This window comes from Pteropus vampyrus, unplaced genomic scaffold (genome assembly GCF_000151845.1).
Source record: "Pteropus vampyrus isolate Shadow unplaced genomic scaffold, Pvam_2.0 Scaffold531, whole genome shotgun sequence".
Classification (NCBI taxonomy): domain Eukaryota; kingdom Metazoa; phylum Chordata; class Mammalia; order Chiroptera; family Pteropodidae; genus Pteropus; species Pteropus vampyrus.
This window is the reverse complement of record NW_011889312.1, coordinates 134,573-141,059: the sequence shown is the minus strand read 5'-3', so window position 1 is coordinate 141,059 and position 6,487 is coordinate 134,573.

Genomic DNA, 6,487 nt, shown 5'->3' with positions numbered 1-6,487 from the left:
TTTGGCAAAAGCAATTTTGGTAAAATGTTACTAGCAAAAATTTGATTTGATTGAGTTCAAGAGTCAGTGGGTGATAGTGAGTATGGATAAATACTTCAAGATAATAGAATTCTCTTTAGCAAAACAAAACAAATCATAGCAAACAATTACCTTAAGAGTGAAACTAAATTATTCTAATTAAAAATTAGAAATGAAAAAGGACTATCCTCTCTCAACGTTAGTATTTGATATTAGTTTTAACAAAGCTATAAGAAACAAATAAAATAACTAGTGAAATATTAGGAAAAGAGATATAAAATTATTCTGGTGAAATGATTCTATCCTTGAAAACCCAAGAGATTCTGGTAAAAATTTACTAAAATTAATGAGAGAATTATGTAAGTTCGAGACAAAATAAATATAAAAATAAATGTTTTCTACATTCTAGCAATTAACACTCAAAAATGTAAATAGGAAAGTTTTATTCCATGTAATTAAAAATTTTATAAAGTATATAGAATTAATTTTAATTAAAAATTACAGTATCACTAATAAAGAAAATTTTTAAAAGACTAAAATAGATTTAAAAAATGAAAAGAGAGGCCATGTTCTTAAAGAAGACATCATAAAAATGACAGTTCTCCAAGTATTTTCCTATGAAGTCAATGCAATCCAAATTTGTATTAATAAATTTTTAATTGGCTATATGTTTTTCAAGCTCATATTCAGAATAATTTTCTAACCATTTCCAATTAAGAGAAAGCACAGCTGTGATGTCTTTGCCTTATCAGATAATACTATAAAGCTACTATAATCATTCAATTTGATATTACCATAGCTTCTTGGAATAGAGATAAAATGTAGAAACATCCTAGTATAAGTGAGAATGTAACTAGTAGTGAAATAAGCAAGACAATTTAGTATTTTCCTTTAAAATCTAATGGCAAAGGAATCAGTCAAAACTGTCTGGAAGCACTAATGATATAAAGGAAAAAAATTATATGTATATATATAGATAAAATATATGAAGTATATATATATATAAAAAACAACCTTTCTAGGAAAAAGGATAGCGTTAATAGATGTAATACATTGATGATAGATTTGTGGGGAAAATATTTGTAACATTGAAAATTTTTGTAATAAACAAATAGCTCTTAGAAAAAAAGACAAAAATAAAATATAAGCAAAGGGAATAAAGAAGGATTTTACAAAAGAGTAAATTCAAATATCCAACAAACATGAAAAGCTATTTAAATACAATAATAGTCAGGGAAACACAAATTAAAGAAAGAATGAGGTATCAGTTTATAGACAGTTTAAGAGAAACTAAAAAGTATATTGGTAAAAATATGAGGAACCTGGGCATTCTCATAAATTTCTACGAGATGAATGAGTTGTTAGAGATTAAAACAACAACATGATTTTTTGTATCTATTACAATTAATTATGTATATAATTTTTAACCCATCATTCTTACTTCTGGGAATCTAAACCTCAGAAATAAAAACTATTAGAACCCAATGACGAATATGCAAGCATATATATGGTAACATTGTTCGTTGGAACAAAAATAGAACATATGAACACACGCACATCAAAGACAAAAATAAAAAGATTTAGGATATATCCACAACAGTCACACTATGTAATATAATATTGCCATTAAAATGAATAAATTGTAAACATGCCAGCTAGTTTGGAAATTTTTCACTAGATATAGTTGAATGAGGAAAAATTAGAAAATATAATAAGGCCTCATTCTTGTAAACTGACAAAAATATTGTATGGTGTACATGTGTGTGTGTCTCATTAAATATAGAGAAAATTTAGAAAATTTATGAAGATTATTAACAGGATTACAGAGAGGGAAGTGATGTGAAGGATGGATATTTTTGTTTTGGAGGAAAAGAATGAAAAAATCAGAAGTGCAACTTTATATAATATAATCTCAATAATCCAGTTTTGTAAAAATTTTCTGTAGATGTATAGATAAGAATATTTTAGAAGAAATGAAATAAATATTCTGCATCAGATTCATTGACATAGTTTGAGGAATAGCTCAGATTGATTTGAAGTATATTTTGCTTCTGATCCTTTAAGAATGTGTGACCCTGTTTTTCCATTGCAAATCTGCTTTACTATAAAGAAACAAAGGTAATATTAAATCTGATTTTGTGTAATTAATCATCTTGAATTGTCCGATCTGAGAATATTATGCTTTTGTATCATTTGTGAAATTCAACTTTGAGATTCTTTTAGCTCTAGTTCCTTTGGCAGTCTCCTAGCATCACAATTTTCAGAAATCTAAAATATTTATAGACTAATATATTTTTTAACCAGAAGACAAGCTCTTGTTATAAACTAGTGCCCTGTTAATTTTCTACTACCGACGAACATGTGGGAATGAATAATTTAAATTACAGTTTTATAAGGAATGTTTCTTCCGTTTTCATTTAGAATATACCCCCAAATTGAAGCAATTGACTAGTTCCAGAAAACCTGATTTCCATTTCCCTTTCTACTACTAACCAGCTCAGAATGTGGATTCTAATTTCTCTTCTAATACTAACCAGCTATTTTTGGTCAATTTATTTTTTACATTTACAGGGCAGGATCACCAATATTTGAGCTAAATAATTTCAGAGTTTGGGGGAGTATAACATCCATAAAAAGAAAGAGACGTCTTATAAGATTAATTATTAAAATAGTTATTATACTTAGTCACTGAAATAAAAGTAGTTCATTTTTACATAGCAAAAGAGGGACCTTTATTTTTTAAGTAGTCAATATCAGCGAAGATAATTTTTTACATATTTTGACAAAAACATGATTTACATCAATATTTTATATTTTATATAAAGCTCAACTTCTGTGAGATATTAATTAAATACTGTATGGTAGAGAAGAAAATGGTTTGTAATTAAATGTATTTTGATTACAAATAAACTCTTGGTAAATCCAGATTGAATAGGTATTTCTTTTTATAGGAATCCTTTGAATTTTTATTATGCTGACATTTTCTGTAACTTTCTCAGAGGGGAATAGAGGATGTACTACTTCACAAATATTTCATGGCCAATTTTTTTCTCCAAGAATTTTCAGCATTTTTTTTTTGAATGACTTAGCAAGATGTCACATTTTTAAAGTAGAATTTAAAGTAAATAGAAACAAGTCAATGAAACAAAACAGAAAGACTAAAATGAAATTCCAAACCATTTCTTTATTTAGGAACAGTTATTTCTGCAAAGCGGTGCATTTTCTTTATTTTTCCCCTGGATTTTTAGTGTGAAAGAATGTTATTTAAAAAGATAGTGTCATTATGGGGAATAATTTAACATAGGATAAAGTTATACATATTTTATACAATCTTTTCTAATCTTTTAAAATTTGTAACTTAAAATAATAATTATATATAATAAAAGTTAACCTAAAAAAAGTATTTTTTTTGTCAATAGTATTTTTTTTTTTCAATTATAGTTGACATGCAATGTACTACCCAACCATCTTGACTGGACATAACACATTGTAAATAAAATCAGTTTCCTTACAAAAACCACTACTTGAATTGTTTTTTTAAATCTCTATATAAATATATATGTTAAAAAATTAATAGTAGTAGCTTAATATTTTTTTCTAAATTCCTTCTGTGAAAGAAAAACTTCCAAAAATTAATCTAGATATTTAATATTTAGAGGGGGTAAATGGGGTCTGATATAGGAGAGTGGGGGAGGGTGAAATGGGTAAAAGGGATCAAATATATGGTAGCTGAAGGAAACTGAACTTTGAGTAGTAAACATAGAATAGAATATACAGATGTCAAATTATAATGTACACCTGAAAATTATATAATTGTATTAACCAATGTTACCCCAATAAACTTAATTAAAAAAAAGAGGTTAGAAATACATTGAAAAAAAATTAAAATGCTATAAATGACTAAAAACAAACAAAAACACAAAAACAAACAAAACACAAAGTGTGTCTGCATGCTTTTTAAAATTTAATTTGTTTTCTTACTTTGGGTTTGTATCATGGAAGACTTCTTTCTATGTTATGTAGTTCTGTTATAAGTAAATGTAAACATTTTACAACCAGCATGCATTAAGAAAGATAATAAACCAAAATATAAAAAAAGAAATGAAATAAAATAAAATTTGTTAATAATTGTATACATTTTTGTTAACCGGACATCATAATTTATGCCATATATAATATCTAGATTATATATTATATATGTTATAATCCATATGTTATAATCTAGGGTTCCACATATTATTTAATGAAAAATCTGATTATAAAGGTAATTCAAAATTTAGAAAATAAAATTAATTTTTAAATTTTTTTAAGTTAAAAAATTATTTTAAATTTATTTAAATTAGTTTCAAGTATACAGTACATTGGTTAGACATCTATATAGTTCATAAAACAGTCCCCTCAATGTTATTCTTATAACTTGAAAATATTATCACTGAGTGCTATGATTATTTTTAAGGAAATTAAAATATTATATATTTATATTTAAGTGGAGTTAGGGAAAATTAGACTAGACTAATTGAGACATTTAAATTTATTTTCTCTTAGAAATATCATAAGGAATGGACATTTTTGGCTTAGAGGAAAAGATACAAACACCTGGGACCTCAACTTTTCCTTCAAAGCACTGCTTTAAAATCATTTTAGAAAAAGAATGTATTCATGGATTAACCCTAAGTATTTCTTCCTTATTTTGCAAAGTGCCTTTCAAAGATAATGGGGTAAAACAAGGATCATAATATTGAAATATAAAAAGCAAGTGCATACATGCTGGTAAATTTGCCTCTTGGAGATGTAATCACCCTCTCATTTGGTATTTTCATTTCTGCCTTTCTGTCTTCAATTGTCACTGTATCTTTATATCTTGTACTGTTCTAAAGGCACAGTGGGTGTTCGGAAAGTCATGAATAGCAGTAATAAGAAAACTAATAATATAGAACGGATTTTTCTATAGGTTAAGCTGTAAAAAGAAATATTGAGATTAATCAGAAATCAAATGTATCAGAATTATGAAGGCTTTAGTTTGGAAAGAGAAGAAATAAAACAAGACTATAGTGCTTGAGTTATCTCATTTAACACCATTGTGTTGAGAGGTTTGAGATTGGAGAAAGCTGCTCAGATGATAATGGTTGAAGCTTACTTTTCATATTTAATCTATACTTAAGTCAAGGCATGACATTGGGCTCCTTTGTTAGTAGACCAGGTGCTGATGGAAAATCTTGACATATTCTTGGTGCATTCTAAAAAGAAAAAAATAATACTCTTAAACTCTAACAGACTGTTTACAGTGGCATACTGATGAATATATTCATTTCCAGCATTGTAAGTATATTGAAAGTAGATACCAAAACATTTATATTAAGATTTGTTACTTTAAATGAGCATACCATGTAGCTCATTATTGTCTTTTAAAAGTGAAATCAAATTAGTTTTCCAACTAAGGTATTTTCTCACACACTAGTGATTTGGAGACAGCCTAGCTAGAGGTGGCAGACAGGGCATTCTGCTGACTATGAGAGGGCCTCATAGCAAGATGGTTGCTCAGTGATGTAGGTTTTGGGAGTTAACAAAGATATGAAGGAGATACTTTGAGAAATGTTAGTGAAAGATCTTTCTATGAAATAGTACTCATTAATTTTCTCCTTTTATTTTGCACCCAATGACATATTTGACATTTTTGTACTATTCTACATTATAACGTAGACTTAAGATCCAGAATTTACATTTCTGGATTTCATAAATAACCATACTCAAAGTCCATCAATTTTTTGATAATTAAAACATTTTTATTTCTGGGTGTTATTGAGATATTATATTGGCATTATATTATTTCATCAAGAGGGAGAGGTCTTCTGAGTGGAGCAACTTTCAAGTCTTGAATAAGGTAGCTCTTGCATATGAATTCTTTCTATTAATTAAAAAAAATAATTGTATGTGTTATTTCATCAAAAAATTGGAAAAAGACTAATGGAGTATTGTATACAATGAAATTTTAAAAAAGAATGTTAAATATCTTAGTATTTATGGTTCAATATTTTCCTGAACCAAATAAACTCTGTGACTCTTTAATCTTGGGATCTCTCCCTCTGGTCTTCTTGATAATCCTACTTTGAATGTAAATTCATTGTATCCTCATAATGAATGCAACATAATTAATTAAAATATAGTGTCCTTGAAACACATAGCCCTGAAATTGTTCTTCATTTATTTTATACTGCCTGGCTTTTCTGAGGTCTGGGTGATGTCTGGTTATTGACTGATCTAGGATAGCTGTAACTGGAATTACCTGAAAGTGTGGTGTCTGTATGTCTCATTTTACAACAGGTAATTGGGGCACATTCTCATAATAAAGTAAGAGAAAGCAAGACTAAATGTGCAATAGTTTCTCAAAAATCTACATTTTTTACCATTTCACTAGCCAAAACAAGTCGCATGACTAAATCCAGAGTTAAAATATGTCATGATGCCCCAC